The 16,604-nt window shown below is 35.6% G+C and overlaps 1 long non-coding RNA gene across 1 annotated transcript; it reads right to left on the reverse strand.

Annotated features, from left to right (window-relative positions):
- Positions 1-7,550: 7,550 nt before the first annotated feature.
- On the reverse strand, positions 7,551-8,970 carry LOC133777547 (uncharacterized). Its single transcript, XR_009868637.1, has 2 exons — positions 8,795-8,970; positions 7,551-8,338 (listed from the first exon to the last, which is right to left on the reverse strand). It is a non-coding gene; the product is annotated as an uncharacterized LOC133777547 (long non-coding RNA).
- Positions 8,971-16,604: the final 7,634 nt, after the last annotated feature.

The raw sequence follows: 16,604 nt of genomic DNA on the forward strand, positions 1-16,604 counted from the left end.
CATTGTGGGCCATCATCATGGTGTTAAACATTCTAAGGTGATCAGATGGATCTCCATCTCCATCAAACTTTGACATGTGTGGCATCCTAAAACCTACAGGATATGTTGCCGCCACAATGTTTGGAGAGAAAGGCTCGAGCTCCTCGTCTGAGTTGCAATCATTCTTTTCTTTTCCAGACAAGAGTCTTTTCATTTGCTCTTCCATTAGAGCTAGTCTCTCGAGGGTTTGGTCCCTAGTCCCTAAGTTAACTAGGGGTTGTTCAACAGCTCCCATCCTATCGTACGTGTTTGATGGGTTATTGTCCCTCCAAGCTCGAGCTTGGTTTGGTGGGGCATTCCCGTTGTCACGTACAATGGATGGACCTCCTTCATGTCGAGTATAGCTAATATCTTCATCCCGAGTTGGATACCTTCTTTGCAAGTTCAAATGATCATGCAAGTCGGGTTGCGGGTCATACCAAGGGCTTTGCGTTGAACTCAAATGATTTCTTAGGTCGCTCTTGGACCTGCCGCTACGATGACTTTCGGTCCAGTTGGTTCCGTTTGCGAAGCTTACAGCTCGCGGTTGAGATCGAGCGCCTGGATTCTCAACACGCATTCGTGGATCGGAAGTATTTGCAAATGGGGGAGGATTTCTCCTGCTGTCCCCATAAGCTAGAATATCTTGTTGAGAACGAGGTGGTGTCGGATGTCTTACAGGCGACAGATGATGCCTTATTGGTGAGGCTATCCTTGTTCCATTAGGACGGACTAAATTATCCCGCCTCTGTTCTACTCCAACGTCCTTAGGTCTCGGTGCTTGGTGATCTGATCATGGCACATAAGGATTTTTTGGAGCATTATGCCTTCGTTAGCTTGTCCCAACCCCTCCTCATGGATTGTCATGGACATTCCTGGGGACTTGTGAAGAAGGCACCAACTTGGGGTTGCAGTCCTGACTGACTGACTGACATGCTGATGACCCCTGTGATGGTCACTGGGCCGAGCATTCTAGTGATCTCGCCCCGCAAGCACAGAACTTGGAGTGGCGGTCCTGATAGATCAATTTGGTTTAGATCGGTTATTCCTGTGGGACTTATGAGACCCACTTCACCTCTTTTCGACATTAATGTCGGTTGAAAGAGGGGGTAACCAAGCCAAAACCTCCTCAATCTGCCTATTGGCCCTAGCGAGATGGCTCCTAGGCTACATGTTTTCCATCTCGATGGCAATCAAATAGCCTGGATTAGGATTTGGCGATAACGAGGCCGAACTCCCGGCATCGCCTTGACTCGCTGGTTGTTTTTCCGGACGTTGTTGAACATCCAGACCCCTTTCATTGGGAACAGCAGTATCATGGGCCTCCTGCCCACCAGATTGTTCTGCCTCATTATCATGCATTGAGCGAGTGACCACCATGATGAAAATGGACTGGAACTTGTGTAGCACTAATTTACTCTCGATGAAAGCACCAAATTGTTGACGCGGTTTTTCGCCAACGAGATATTAAGAAATAAAAGGGGTAGATTAGTGCTTAATAGTAAACCGTAATGAAATAACAAGAACTCACTCAAAAGCTCTGAACTTTTACGTAGTTCAGTGGTTAAAATCCACCTAGTCCACGAGTCAATATTATTACTATTTCTCTCTCTATTTTGGCAGAGTTTCGGTAATACAGAATAATGGTCCCCTTTCCTATCCAATATTCCTAGTATTCATAGGGGAATTCCATGGACAGGTTTGGGTAACCGTGTACACAAACTGCATAACTACACATATGGTATATAATTAATACAGATTATTCCCATTTACATTGGGAGATGATTTGATAACATAATAAACACGTTCCTGCTATCTCGGGTAATAAATGACATAAATACGATGTAGCCTGGTCATTAATGAGCGTATAGAGAATCCCCGAGTCTCTTGGGATCCTTCAGTATGCGTTATATCTAGGTCCTCATGAGCTGAATATCTCATACAAGCTCAGGCTTGACAGCTTATCTGACTTCAAGCTCATGCTTGATAGTTATCTGACCCCTAACTCGTAATAAGTCCAAGATGCCTAACATTAGATCTGGCCATTATGAATCTCAAGCTGCTCACATGGTTAAGAATCAGATATTCTACTTGGTTATCTTTCCACGTATTTACCTGCCAGATGTACCCAAGCTGAGTGGGTGAACTCGTGCTAAAATTAGGGTACAACAAGTCTGTAGCCTTCAATTGATAAGTCGAGTCTTTAAGCTTTGACTGATAAGTCGAGTCTGTAGCCTTCGACTGATAAGTCGGGTCTTTTTAAAATAGATATGTCCTTGACTATTAAGCCAAGCTCTTCATCAGATAACACAGATGAATCCTCAGTTATGAGCTGAGCTTCCAAATCAGATATACAGAAAAGCAGTTATTAGATAACACAGGTAAGCACAACACATTTAACATGTTTAATAAAACATTCTCAACATAGTAATAATCCTATACTATAACTGGGCCAAGCCCTAAACACAGACCGAGTGCAGTTTTCTTCCCTCTGGTCCAAGCACAAGTCAGTTAACCATGACCCCCGATCACGATCCTATTCCGAGCCCTAGCGGTACCCTAGTCATAACCATAATAAACGATATGTATCAATATTGAGCAATTAAAGACCTCCGAACTGAGTCCTAGTCTCCGGGATCTCAAATTCTACTAAATCAAGTAGTAGAATCATTCCCAAGCCCTTATGTTTGTGTTCTCGTAACTCAAAACCTACTTTCGCCAATATTCCCATTTTTAGCCGCAACTCTGCACAAGTCAGAGAGCCCAGCCTCTCCTTTCTCTGGACAGGGGTCGTGGCACAGCCCAGCAGGCGCCGCAGAGCGATGGCGATTAAAGGAGCCACCTAGGCTCCTGGGTTCATGAGGGTCGCAGTGCGACCCCGCGAACCCAGTTTTCTCCGAGCCAATTCCTCCAAAACTCACCCCAAAATAGTACCAACCCCATAATTCAATCCCAAAACATCGTTAGCACATCCCAGGCATCAAAACCCAACTTACAAACGGATCAAAACTCACCAAAACCATAAAATTCAATCAAGCTTGAGAAACTTAAAAAACCAAAAAACAAAAAACAAAAACTCAGAAGTTTAGGAGCTCGAATTACCTCTGATAAATTTGTTTCCAACTAAATTCCCAAGCTATCAAGCTTCTAATCTTCCCTAGAATTGTTATGAGTCTAACTTTGCTTGAATCTGAGCTTTAAAACTCGAGCTTCCTTCGAAAACGTTAACGAGCGTCAAGAGTGAACGTGAGAGAGAGAGAACGAGAGTGAGACTTGAGTGTTTTTCTGAGTTAATGAACTCAACCGAACCCTTATATACGAACAATGCTAAATAACCAAAATACCCCCACTCAACCTGTTTCTCTCTCAACATCCCATAAGGGCAAAAATGTCATTTTCACTCTCTAATTCTGCTTTATACCCAAATTTCCTCAAATAATTCCACTAAACTTGGAATATTTCTATTTCTCCCAAAATACGACTCACGCTACCCGGTGACTATCCAGAACACCCAAAATACCCCTTGGCTCTCTCCGAGTCGGGTATTTCTCCCCATTGTGACTAAACCACTACTTGCTCCCAGATCATCTCGTGCCAAATAACTCAAATGTATCCACATAATAATGTGATCCCAATCAATATGCACACGTGTATTCATCAATGGGCCAAATTACGAAAATGTCTTCCTAATAAGACTACATGCATGCTTAATACACCTAAACATGTCAATATAGTCATATTATTATATAACTCACATAATTCATATAATCATGCATAATCAGTTATATAATAATATAACACATGCAATTCACATAATTGCATCAATATCCAATTAATTCACATAAATTTTCCAATATTGCCCTCCCGGGCCCCTAATCATGGCACTAAGCCTTAGTAGGAATTTTGGGACGCTACATTCAGAGTCTTTGGCAATAACATGATTTTCAAGATTTTTCACAATACTTTCAAGTTCATCAATCTTTTTTTAAAAAGATTTGTTATTACTTGCCATTAAGCAATTATCAGAACATACCTTTAACCATTGATCGTATATGTCTTTGTACAACTTTTTCAAAGAATCCTCATCCAGATCAGATTCATTTGATTCACATTCAAAATTTTCCTCTTCCTGAACAATATTGTTCAAACAAACAAACTCTTTATGGCGAATTTTGAGTTAATCTAGAAACAACAGAAGTTAAGGAAAAGTTTGAGTTATCTTCTTCATCGCTACTTTCAGTGTCTTGATCACTCCAAGTAGCTACCATTAACTTTTATTTTTCTTTATCGTATTGGCACATTCAGATTGAATATAACCAAATCCTTCACATTCCCTGCATTGCACAGCTCTCTTATTTCTGTTATCAAAAGGTTTAGAGAAGTTGTTACGCTTGGAAGATTTGAACATAGGTTTCTTGTTTCCAATCTTTTTCATGTAATTTTTAAAATTCTTTGTCAACAAGGCCATCTAATCTTCACCATCATTGTCATCCGAGTTTTTCTCCTTTCATATTTTGATAGCAATTGATTTCTCTTTAGGAGCACTTGGTTTCTCCTTTTGACAAATTTGTTGATTGAGTTCAAAAGTTTGAAGAGAACCCATCAACTCCTCTACTTTCATTGTGTCAAGATCTTTTGCCTCATCAATCCCCGTGAGCTTAGTTTGAAACTTGTTAGGAAGAACTATAACAATTTTTTGAACTAACACACTATTTTCCAATTTTTCACCCGGGGCAAAATATTCGTTAACAATATCAGATAATCTTTCATAGAATTCGATGAGAGACTCAGTTTCAGTCATTCTAAGATTTTCAAATCTTTTAGTTAACATCACAAGCCTAGAGCGCTTGACATTAGTAGTTCCTTCATATTGAGTTTGAAGAATTTGTCAAGCCTCTTTGGCAGACTCACACGAAGAAATTAATTTATATAACATTCACCAACACCATTAAAGATAGCATGCAAGGATTTGTTATTGTAACTAAGCAATTTTTCTTCAGCATCACTTCAGTTGAGTTCATATTTTACCTTAGTTAGATCATCAGACTCAGTAGGTGGTGTCCAACCTATTAAGATTGATCTTCATGCCTTTTCATATACTAATTTGATGAAAGCTTTCATTCTAACTTTCCAATAAGGATAGTTAGAGTCATTCAACAAGGGAGGACGTGTTATTGAACCACCTTTTGCAAAGAAAGACATTTCACAAGGCACAGAACAAACACAAAAATACAAGATTGCACTAAGAGTTTAGTGACATGCTCTGATACCAATTGACATTCTGTATTTTATGATTACCATGTGATTAGAGTAAAACAACTTAATTAAATACGAAATGCTAATTAAGTTATTTAAACCGATTCCAGAGTTGTTATAATAACTGATACGAACGTTCAGACAGAAACAAAAAAACAAGTACAAATCATCACACGAGAATTTTTACGTGGTTCAAAAATCCTTTTGAATAACCTACATCCACGGGGCCACGCCCAGAGAATAAACCAATTAGTAAAGAAATAATGTGTACAAAAGCATTGACTTAAAAAATGTAAGACTCCATCTTAAACTATTGCTGCAATCTTGTTGTACTCTTTTCTAAAAATTTGGTTTTGATGAAATGTTGATTCTCTTAAAATCCCTTCAAAGAATAGTGAGTGCTCTCTTCCTCATGAAGTGAGACTTTGATGAAATCTTCTCCTGAAGATCCTTTGGAACACATTCACAAGAGATACCACATGTTTACAAGGAATAAGATTGATATATGGACAAGTACACTCAGCACACACACACACAAAATAACAACTTAATATTTACAAAAAAAATATTCTTCAAAATAACAAGTGTTTACAAAATTCAAAATGGAAGAGGTGATTTTTCCAAAAGCCTTGACGAGGTATTTATAGTTGATAAAAATGTTCATGGCCAGCTCTTCTGAAATCTTGCAATTAATATAAGAATATTTGCAAATTTCTTTGATTGAAAAAATCTACCAGACAGGTTGACTCTGTTCCGACAAATCAGAAAACTGATGAGTCAGCATAATCACCCGTCTTGACTGGCTGAAACAAATTTGGTCATTTTTCTTGACCAAATTCATTTTCGAATCTTTCTTATCTAGAATAACACAATCCCTTAAATATACTCCGTCATAATAAATCAAATATATTATAATTATCATAAGATAAGAGATTTGACTTTCCAAAAGCTCTTGCTATCTATTTATAGTTGTTCTTACATTCTGTAGAGGCTTTCTTGCAATTTGAAGCAATAAAGAAATGATTTGCAAATGTCTTTATAAGGAAACAATCTGTCAATCTATCTGATTTTGTTTCGACAGGTTGAGCATCCGACTAGACAGTTTTTGTACCTGGGAAGAATTAAGTCCATATTCATTTGAAAAAATAAATCACATTCAGATTAGTTGTTATTCTGAAAATATGTGATTTAATATTCACGAAATCAACATGATAACATCATATCTTCAAGGATTTTAATTACCATATTAAAAATCCTTTTAGATAAAGATAAGAGTTAAAACTTTGATAACTCAGCAATGAGTCATACATGATTTTTACAACACATAAAATCCAGTTTTATTTCATAGAAATCACGAGTAAATAAAATAAATGATCTATAAAAATATTTGTCAAACAAATTTTTTTACACAAACTATTTTATATAATGTAGAAATAATGTGTTCATGTAAAGTATACTTAAGAGGCAAAAAATGTTATATAAACTATTATAAATAGTGTAAGAAACACTTATCAATTATTAAAAGGAAAATTTACATGTAGCACCATATTTTACATCTTATTTACATCTCACCCATTTTTGTTTACCAATTTTCATGTTTAAGGCGACATTTTTTTAACGCTTATCTTTTTCTCACTCTTCTGGTTGACTTCAAAAATCTTTCCTGATGACATTGTTAGTCAATTGGGCTCAAAAGTAGTAATATTGCAACCTACTCTTCAAAGTGATATGTGGAACGCATATACTTTCTTTACCATCGCGGGAGAAGATGACCAAAAATAAAGCAACATTTTAGTTTCTTTTTACATTTGTTAACAAAAAAGTAACTAAATTAAAAATTTAAACAAAAATTAATATGCCAAAAAAATGTATTCTTATTTTACATTAAAAAAAATATCATATGACAATCTAAACAACTTTAGGAGCCGTTTGGTAAAGCTAAGTATGCTAATTTGATTGTCTGAGAAACTACATTACTGTGTTTGGTTGTGCATAGAAATATTATCATGATTCTTGGGAAAATCAGTTTTCTATATTTGATTTGTGCACTGGAACCTTGTCCTGATCTTTAAGAATATCAATTTTTTTTTATGTTTTGTTGGACATTTATTTTAGTTTATAAAATTTGAACAAAATTAATAATATATACTAAAATGGTAAAATTAAAATTTTATTTTTACAACATTGTAAAATCTATTGATAATTTTTTGTTTAAAGTCACATTCCATATTTGTTTATATGAAATTAATTACTATCACATAAACAATGTAATATCATAAAATATTTTTCATAGAATTATATATAACAAGTTATAAGAGTACTTCATAGCATATAGTACAAAAAAGTTACATTATATATGTAAGCTAGCCAAATTTCCTGAACAGAACACCCAAAGCATGCATATAACAAAATAGCACACAAGGTCGCCATTCATCTGGTAAAGTAGTTTCTTTCTAAAGCATACATGAATGATAAAATGTTATACAAAAAGTTTCCTAGCTAGCTCACGGTTCATTTGGCAAAATAATTTCTAGAGCATGAGTATGACAAAATGCTACACAAAAAATTTCCTAGGTAGCCCACAATTAGATTATTCAGAATCATTCTAGCAGCTCCATAAGAAATCCAAGCTTAAACTCTTCATCTAATATGAAGAAGTAGTCAGTATTTGAGCTTGATTTTGGACAAGAAGTTTTCCAACTTTAACTCTTTGTTCATTTGTTAGCCCATCGACTTTTTGAGTTCATCAAAAACTGACATCCTTCTAGCACCACCGTCAGCCTCGATGCAGGGTAGCCCCAATTTTCAAAGTCCATTCAATTAATATTTTTGTTTTGCCAAATAACCATTCAATTAATATATCAAGTAATGTAGTCGTCTAGAAATGACAATGCACACTTCTATAATGTTGAATGGTACATGGATGGATGGACATCATTTTACATTGTATTATTATTATTGGTTTAAATAGTTATTATAAAAAGCTTCTTTGAAGCATTTGTGCAAACACCTTGTGAACTTATATACATTTTCATTAAATTCACATCATCTCCTACCTTCTGAGCTGAAAAAAAAATATCATCACACACACGCATCGGGCCAAATTCAACAAAAATCCAAAGAGCTTCAAAATAGTCATCTCCATAGGCAAAGTAAGAGTAACAACCACCAAAATAAAATAAAAAGACAAGCACCATATAAAACAAAGGAATACCCACAACCAGATCTGCAATATTTATTTATCAAATATGTATATATTCACAACAAATTTTATAGATTTAGAAAGAAAAAAAATGGAAGAACAACCAACGTAGATTAAGAACAACGAAGGAAGAAAAATCATATATTAATCAAAAGAGCTAAAATCATCCATAGATCTCACCTAAATATGCTGAAATCTTTTTAAATCAGCAAGAAATAGAGGAAGAGAATCCACAAATACCGTAGTAAAATGGAAAAAAATTAGAAAAAAAATGAAGATAAAATCTTTGATGAAGAAGAAAATAAAATAAAATCCCACCTTTAGACAGTTGAACGTTACTGCTAGCTGGAAGCGGAGAGAATGAGAGAGACGAACTTGGATGCCTTTTTATATTAAAACCACCCTTTACAATGGTTCTACTTCCCCCGAAAAAAGTACACGGCGGTTTACTTTTTCTTTATTAAAAAAGTTAATAAAGTGTGTCAAAAGTAATATTAAAACTTTCATACTCACAGTCACCTAAATTGCTATATCAAAGACTAACTTTTTAAAAAAAAAATTGATTCTTTAGTATACTATTTCTTATCTTTCAAATAAAACATAAGAAGATATCACGTAAAATTTGTTGGTTGCTTTTAATTTGTGTCTTACCTAAAATTTTAGTTATATTAAAAGTTAACTAATTGATATCTTAAATAATTTTAAAAACAACAAAAAATATAGTTTTTAAAAATAACTATTATATATGCTAAATAGTATTATTTTCTAATAAGTTATTCATGATAATTTGGAATTATAAGAGTAACTTTTTATACTATATGATAACTAATTAGTTTCTAAAATAGACTTGACTTCAACGTAAAAGTATCTTAAATAATAAAACATGTAAATTATATGAGTAATTAAAAATATCTATCAAAAGTTTTCATTTAAAAGGTACTGTTTAGTATACAAAATTAATTTTTATTAATATGTTATATGGAAACTTGTTATACTATATGACAACTTATTCTTTTCTGAAATAAGTTTGAATGTTAAAAAAATGTATCTTAAATAATAACAGCATCTCCAATGGAGTGCTATAAAAGTATTGTATAGCCATTTTTAGTCCATCTTCATAAAATTGAACTTCAATGGTGATCTAAACTATGTGTCAAATTTGGCACATGCTAAAAGTTGTGTCAAATTTGGCACAAAATATAACATGAGCCAAATTTGGTTCACAATAAATATCACATTTTTTAATTACTTCTGTAAATATGGGAATTCTTCCCTTGTGAACTCCATTCAAGTGAACTTCTGCATTACGAGGCACCCTAAAGACTACGAGACACATGCCAGTGGGATGAAGGGGCGAGAGCCCCACTTGGGTACTTACCACATGCATAAAGGAACGAGGGCGTCACATGGCATCGGAGGTGTTGGGCTAAGAGAGTCACCCTCGCTATGCGAGGGTCCTCGGCTGTTGACCAACCCGAATGCCATCCTCACTTTGCGAGGGACTTCGGCAGGCATCCCATGCGCGCCGCGTGGCCTTCGCTGTGCGCGGGTCCTCGGCTGGCCACTCGCGTGCGCCGCGTCCACGCAAGCATCGCGCCTCGCCTCCATGTGACCGCAACAGGCCAGCCTCGCTATGCGAGGGTGCGGCCTTGTTGCATCTCGCCTGTCCCATGCCTTGGCACATCTCGCATGTCCCTTCGCCTCGCCCCCGTACGATCGAAGTAGGCCAGCCTCGTAGCATTGCTCGTGTCCCGAGCCTCGCCCCCGTACGATCGAAGTAGGCCAACCTCGCTATACGAGGCACCCTCGCTATGCGAGGGTGTAGCCTCGCAGCATCGCCTGTGTCCCGAGCCTCGCCCCCGTATGATCAAAGAAGGTCAGCCTCGCTATGCGAGGCACTCTCCCTATGTGAGGGTGTAGCCTCGCTACCTCTCATGTGTGCACCTTGTTCCGCCACAAGCCTCCCAGCGCCTTGGCTTCTTATGACACGTATAGTTTGGAGCCTCCATGATATATGCATGAGGAACACTTGGAAACACCAAATGGGTTTGTCAAATGAACATTAGGCGCCAAACGTGAAGTGATGAGCACGGCTGGGTGCAAGGCACGTGTACTGACACGAGATGTACGGTTGTGAAGAGGATGGAGGCGTGGCTCTGCCGTCTGCATCTGAGGAGTAGTGGCGGTACGAACCTGTACGGAGAGTGGAGGCACAACCTGAGCACCCCCGACAATGTTCCAGAGTCCACAGTACGATGTCCTGCACCACTACTTGGGCATTGTCAGGGTAGACACCACTATGTCCTGAGCCACTACCCTGACCCTGTACCTGCACACGTACACGTCCCCTGGGACCCACTTGTATCAGGGGGCCAATAGAGCCCACCTATAAATAGATTTCGACCCCTCAGGTTAAGGGGTTGGAAAACTGATTGTATGGGAGATGTTTAAGTAATATATGATCCATGTTCCATTGTTGCTCTGGTTTTTCTGTTGATTCAAGTTCTTTCCATCTGATTCTAAGCTTTCCGTAGTATAAAAATCTGAGTTTTCTAACCTTTAATCGTTGACGAGTTCTTACCGTCAACAACTTCTTTGCCACTCATTAATACAAATTATTAAAATTTTAATTTATCTTTTAATAAAAAAATTAATTGCTTTTGTATATTTTCAATAAACATTAATAGTTATATTGATTTTTTTCAGCTAGTTTACACCTTGTGTATTGGAGTACAAATGCAAAAAAATAGGCTAAATATATCATTGACGCATATTTTGGGCAAAATTTGGCACAAATTATACACCATCCATTGGAGATGGTCTAAAATACCATAATATAACCTAAAAATAAATAATTAGTATGTTAAAATGTCTACAAATAAGTTTTTGGGGTAACCAAAATGTATCTAAAATAATATGATCTAAAAATAAAGCTTTTTATAAAATAAAAAGTGATCAATCGGTATCTTATTGGTATCGTAAGCAACATAAATGCAACTTTTACAACCCGGAAAAAATAAAAAAATTCGGGAAGCGAGATTTCTTTTTTATTTTTCTTTCAAAATCCGGTATACTATGTTGACGTGCACAATATATGTGTAAATAAGTTGTTTCAAGGTATTTTTGGAATAATTTTTCATTTTTAAGGTATTTGTGTAAATTTCATCTATTAAAATAACTGATTAAGGGTCAAAAATGCACATTTATTGATTTTAATTGTCAAAATAAATTAAGTTTTAATTAATATTTTCATAGAATTAATGTGATATATATTATAAATGAAAATATTTAATTTGGATTTAATTTGTTTTTTTTTATCAAGAAGAAAAATGAACTTCATTGAACCAATGAACAATACAATTGAGAGTCAAAGACTATAAAACAAACAGGAACACCTGCCAACTACAAACCAGATAAAAAACTCAACTAATTACATCGAAGGTTCCGAATGTACACTTGGTCTTTAACAGACAGCTGCCTATTGGTCACTATGTAAAGCCTATATTTAGTTGTGTATTTTACTTCCTGTACTAGCTTCACAACAATCAAAGAATAACCATCATGAAAACACCTATTTCTATTCCTCCAGATGTTGTATATAACAGCAGCAAAAACCATATTCACAATAGCAGCAGGAACTCCAATCCAAGCTCTAGCCAGCCACACCTTCCAGCTATTAAATTCAATAGGCCAAGCATCAAACCCCAACCAATCAAAGATACTTTTAACCACCAATTTAGAGAGAATACAATCAAAAAATAGATGAGAATGACTCTCAGGATATCTCTCACAAACCGGACAAACCAATGTATTCATATGAACATGTAGCCTACTGAGATTGTCTCTTGTTAAAAGCTGAGAGTTAATCACTTGCCAAAGCATAAATCTGTGTTTAGGAAGGATTAGTTTACTCCAAACAGTCCTATAATAATCAACCCTTTGCTGGTCTAAAAGGCTGTTATACAATTTTGATGACTGAAACTTCCCTTACGCACCAGCAGAGAGAATAGCAGCATGGTTAAAATGATCTTTGAGATGGCAGAGCTTCCTCCAATACCAGCTACAATCTGCCTTCAGTTCATAATTCCAAATATTGACTCCTTTAAGATAATTGGAATTGATCCATTTAGCCCATAAAAAATCTGGTTTAGCAGATAAATCCCAAACATACTTTGCTAAAACAGCTCGATTCCAACTTGAACCATCTCTGAATACCAATCCACCATAGGCTTTGGGGAGGTAAACCTTCTACCAAGAGGGGATGTGAATCTTGCTTCTCTGCCCAGATGTGTCCCACAAAAAGCCCCTGCAAAGTTTTTCAATTTCCTTGATAATGCTTTGAGGCAAAACAAAAATGGTCATCCAATAGTTTCGAAGCCCAAGCAAAACAGAATGGATAAGTTGTATGCGGCCAGCAAAGGAAAGATGTCTACTCGCCCAGTTCTGAATTTTTAAACAAAATTTCTAAAGAATTACCTCACAATCTTCATGTCTCCATTTGGTAGGCCTCATGGGAACCCCAAGGTACTTAAGAGGAAATGTACCTTCAGTCAGCTTAACTTCTTGGGCAATCCGAGATCTGTCATTGCTAGTGACTCCACCAAAAAAAATATGAGACTTACCAGAGTTGATTGAAAGCCCTGTAGCAGCAACAATTTCATCAAGAACCTCCTTGACACTTTTTACAGCTGAGATAGAACCCTTACAAAATAAAAGCAAATCATCCGCAAAGCACAGATTAATAAGCTTGAGACTTTTACACATAGGGTGATATCTAAAGGGGGATTTAAGCGCTGCTAGTTGAAGACTTCTAGTCAAATATTCCATTATAAGAATAAACAACAGAGGTGACATGGGATCACCTTGTCTCAGCCCTTTTTCTCCTTTAAATTTGCCCTGAACTCTGCCATTCATCAGAAGAGAATAGGATGTATTCCGAACACAAGACATAACCCATCCTATGAATTTCAAAGGAAATCTTAGAGCTTTTAACAAGTCCTCAAGAAATTCCCAGTCTACAGTGTCATAGGCCTTACTCAGATCAATCTTGATAGCACATCTAGATGAAGTAGAAGTCCTCCCATAGTTTTTGATGAGATCTTGAAAAATCATTATATTATGGGCTATAGAGCGACCTTTAACAAACACTCCCTGATTTGGTTGTACAAGATCAGGGAGAACTAAGGCCAGTCTCTTACAGATCAATTTAGCCATACACTTGTACAATGTAGAGAAGCAAGCTATGGGTCTATAGTCAACAGCCTGGGAGGGGTTAGCTACCTTAGGAATCAGAGACAATGTTGTTTCATGAAGCTCAGATGGGAAATAACCTGTTTCAAAACACTGAGTTATTGCTGTACAGACCTCACCCCCTATATCTTGCCAAATAGCTTTAAAAAAGTCTGAACCAAATCCATCAGGTCTTGGAGATCTGGTAATAGGAATGCCAAACAATGAATCCCTAATCTCCTTCTTTGAAAAAGGTTTAAGAAGCTTCAATTGCTGCTCAACAGAAAGCTTAGAACCCATCTCAACATTCTGAATATTTATTCTGCCTGTAGCCGAGCTAGGACTACCTAAAAAACATCTGAAATGACTCACAAAATGAGAAACAACTTCTGAGAAGTTATCCACTAATTTTCCTTCTTCTATGATAAAAGAGACAATACCATTTTCAGCTTTACGCTTCTTTAAAAAATCATAAAAGAATGAAGTGTTCATATCACCCTGTCTCAGCCATGTGATCTTGCTCCTCTGGATTAATTTGTTTTTACTTTGTAAGAAAATGATACAATTTTGGTTGAATAAAATAAAGCAAAAAGAAAAGGAAGTAAAAGTGGAAGAAAATGAAGAAAGTTGGCATTTTGAAGAAGTCAAGCCCAAATTGAAAAAGCTTAATCCAATTCATGAAGATGCCATGTCGCCAATCCATGCAATTTCTTCTCCACCAATAAGAGATGTCAATAACAACTCATCTCAACAAATATTGACAATCCATGTGCTTCATTTTCAATCAATATAAGTGTCTTCTTTTCAACAAAAATTAGCAATCCACGTGCTTCCCTCTCAACCAATGGTAGCTTTCCACATATCATTTCCACCATAGTTTATTTGTCTTCTACACCTATAAATAGGATGTAGTTTTCATTTGAAAAATACACCTTTTCTATACACTTCTCTCCCTACTATCTTTTCTCTCTATTTTATCTCTAAGCCTAGTCTTCTCACATTTTCAATGGAAAATGTGAGAATGACTTTTAACTTGGGCTAGAGTTTTCTTTTGGTGAGGATAGGGGTGAAGTTTTATATTTTGTAATCTTTTTATTTTGAATTTATAAAAGTGTTTTAATGTTCAAATATTTGAGTTTTATTATTTCTATCATTATTTATGCAATTAATATTTATTATTAATTTTATATAGATTCAGTCAAGCTTTTTCTATGTAATTTTACTAAAATAATTTATATTAATTTTATTATTTTGTGGATAGTCTTTTACTGCATTATCGCGAAGATGGTATAGTGTTACTTCTAGATTTCTCATAACAATAGTATTAGCATTAGATAGTAGTTTGTTATTTTGTGAGCAGTCTTTTACTGCATATTGCCAATGGTATTATGTCGATTCTAGGTTTCTCATAACAATAACATATGCATGTACTTCAACTAAGAGATTTTATTACTCAAATACATTTGTAAATTATCAAAGTACATAGGTGACCAAAATATATTGTGGAACCCCGATGCCTCACCAAACCCATTTTATCATTTATTTTCCTTTCATTTCAATTCTTCAAAACCAGAAAAATATAATTTCTTTTACTACTTTCACATTACTTACCTTCTAACCGTTTTATTTGTTCTTTGTTTTTTACCTCCTTGTGGAATCGACCGCCCATCTATACTACGACTACCGCTAAATGGAAGTCACATTTGGGCGTTAAACAAATTTTGGCGCCGTTGCCGGGGAGGTAAAAGTAAGTTAAGGTTCTCATTTAAAAAGGTAAAGAGGTAAGTAATTCTATCTTCTTCTTTTTTTTTTCTCAAAAAAATACAAAACAATAATAATTGAAACTTGAAGTATGCTCTGAGGTTGCGGTTTTATCTGATCTTTCTCATCAGAAAAGATTTCTTGAGATTATCATTCATCTTTTTTTTAGTCACTTATTTTATTTTAGTATTATTTTTATTTATTTATATTATATTATTGATTTGTTTTCATCTAAAAAAAATTGAAAAAAATGAATGAAGAAGAAAAGAAATGTTTCGAGCTTTATTTTCCAATGTATTATTCTTCATTCGGAAACAATCATAATTCTAGTGCTACTGAGGGTACTAGTCGTTTTAGGGGTGCATACAAACTTAGTGTAAGAGAGTACCGCAAACTTGAGGTCTTAGAAACTAAATTTGATAGTGAAAGTTACGAGACTCCCGAGGTAGATTATGATAAACGTTATTGTGACCCTGAAAGAGTCGACCATAGGAATTATAACTCTAGCTGGAACAACCCCGTAGATTTTAGTTGGAAGTCTGAGTACAACTACCATGCACCATTTGACATGAATTTTAAGCAAAATTTTCTAACTTCCCCTATGAACCCCCATATAGTGTCTGGACTGATAGGAATTCCTTAGATGACACTTTACACACATTTATGGAGGTAGAAAGAGAATTTAGTACACAATTTATGGAGGAGCTTAGAGAACTTAAGGCTCAATTTTCGGAATGGACCGACGTTGTTTTCTCACATACTTTAAGTCTATTCTCATCAAAAGATGACACAATGCCACCATCCTATACTCCCATTTTTTATAAACCTATTGAGGATGATGACATTACCATTTGGAGTGAAACTCTTTCTCATGCTGAAATGTTTTCAACCACATCAAATGCTATCATATTGATGTGATAGACAAGGTCGTGGAGGAAATCATAAAATTTTTCTCAAAATCACATAAATTCCTCCACGATTTTGAAACTGAACATTTTCTTTTTCCTGAAAATGTGGTTAATGTTATATTATTTTATAATATAATATAATTTTTTAGATTAAATAAATATGACAAAGTGTGTCACATATTGTAACATATAATAAAGAGTTATAATATTTTGATATATGAGATATATCC

This window comes from Humulus lupulus, chromosome 5, assembly GCF_963169125.1.
Source record: "Humulus lupulus chromosome 5, drHumLupu1.1, whole genome shotgun sequence".
Lineage (NCBI taxonomy): Eukaryota > Viridiplantae > Streptophyta > Magnoliopsida > Rosales > Cannabaceae > Humulus > Humulus lupulus.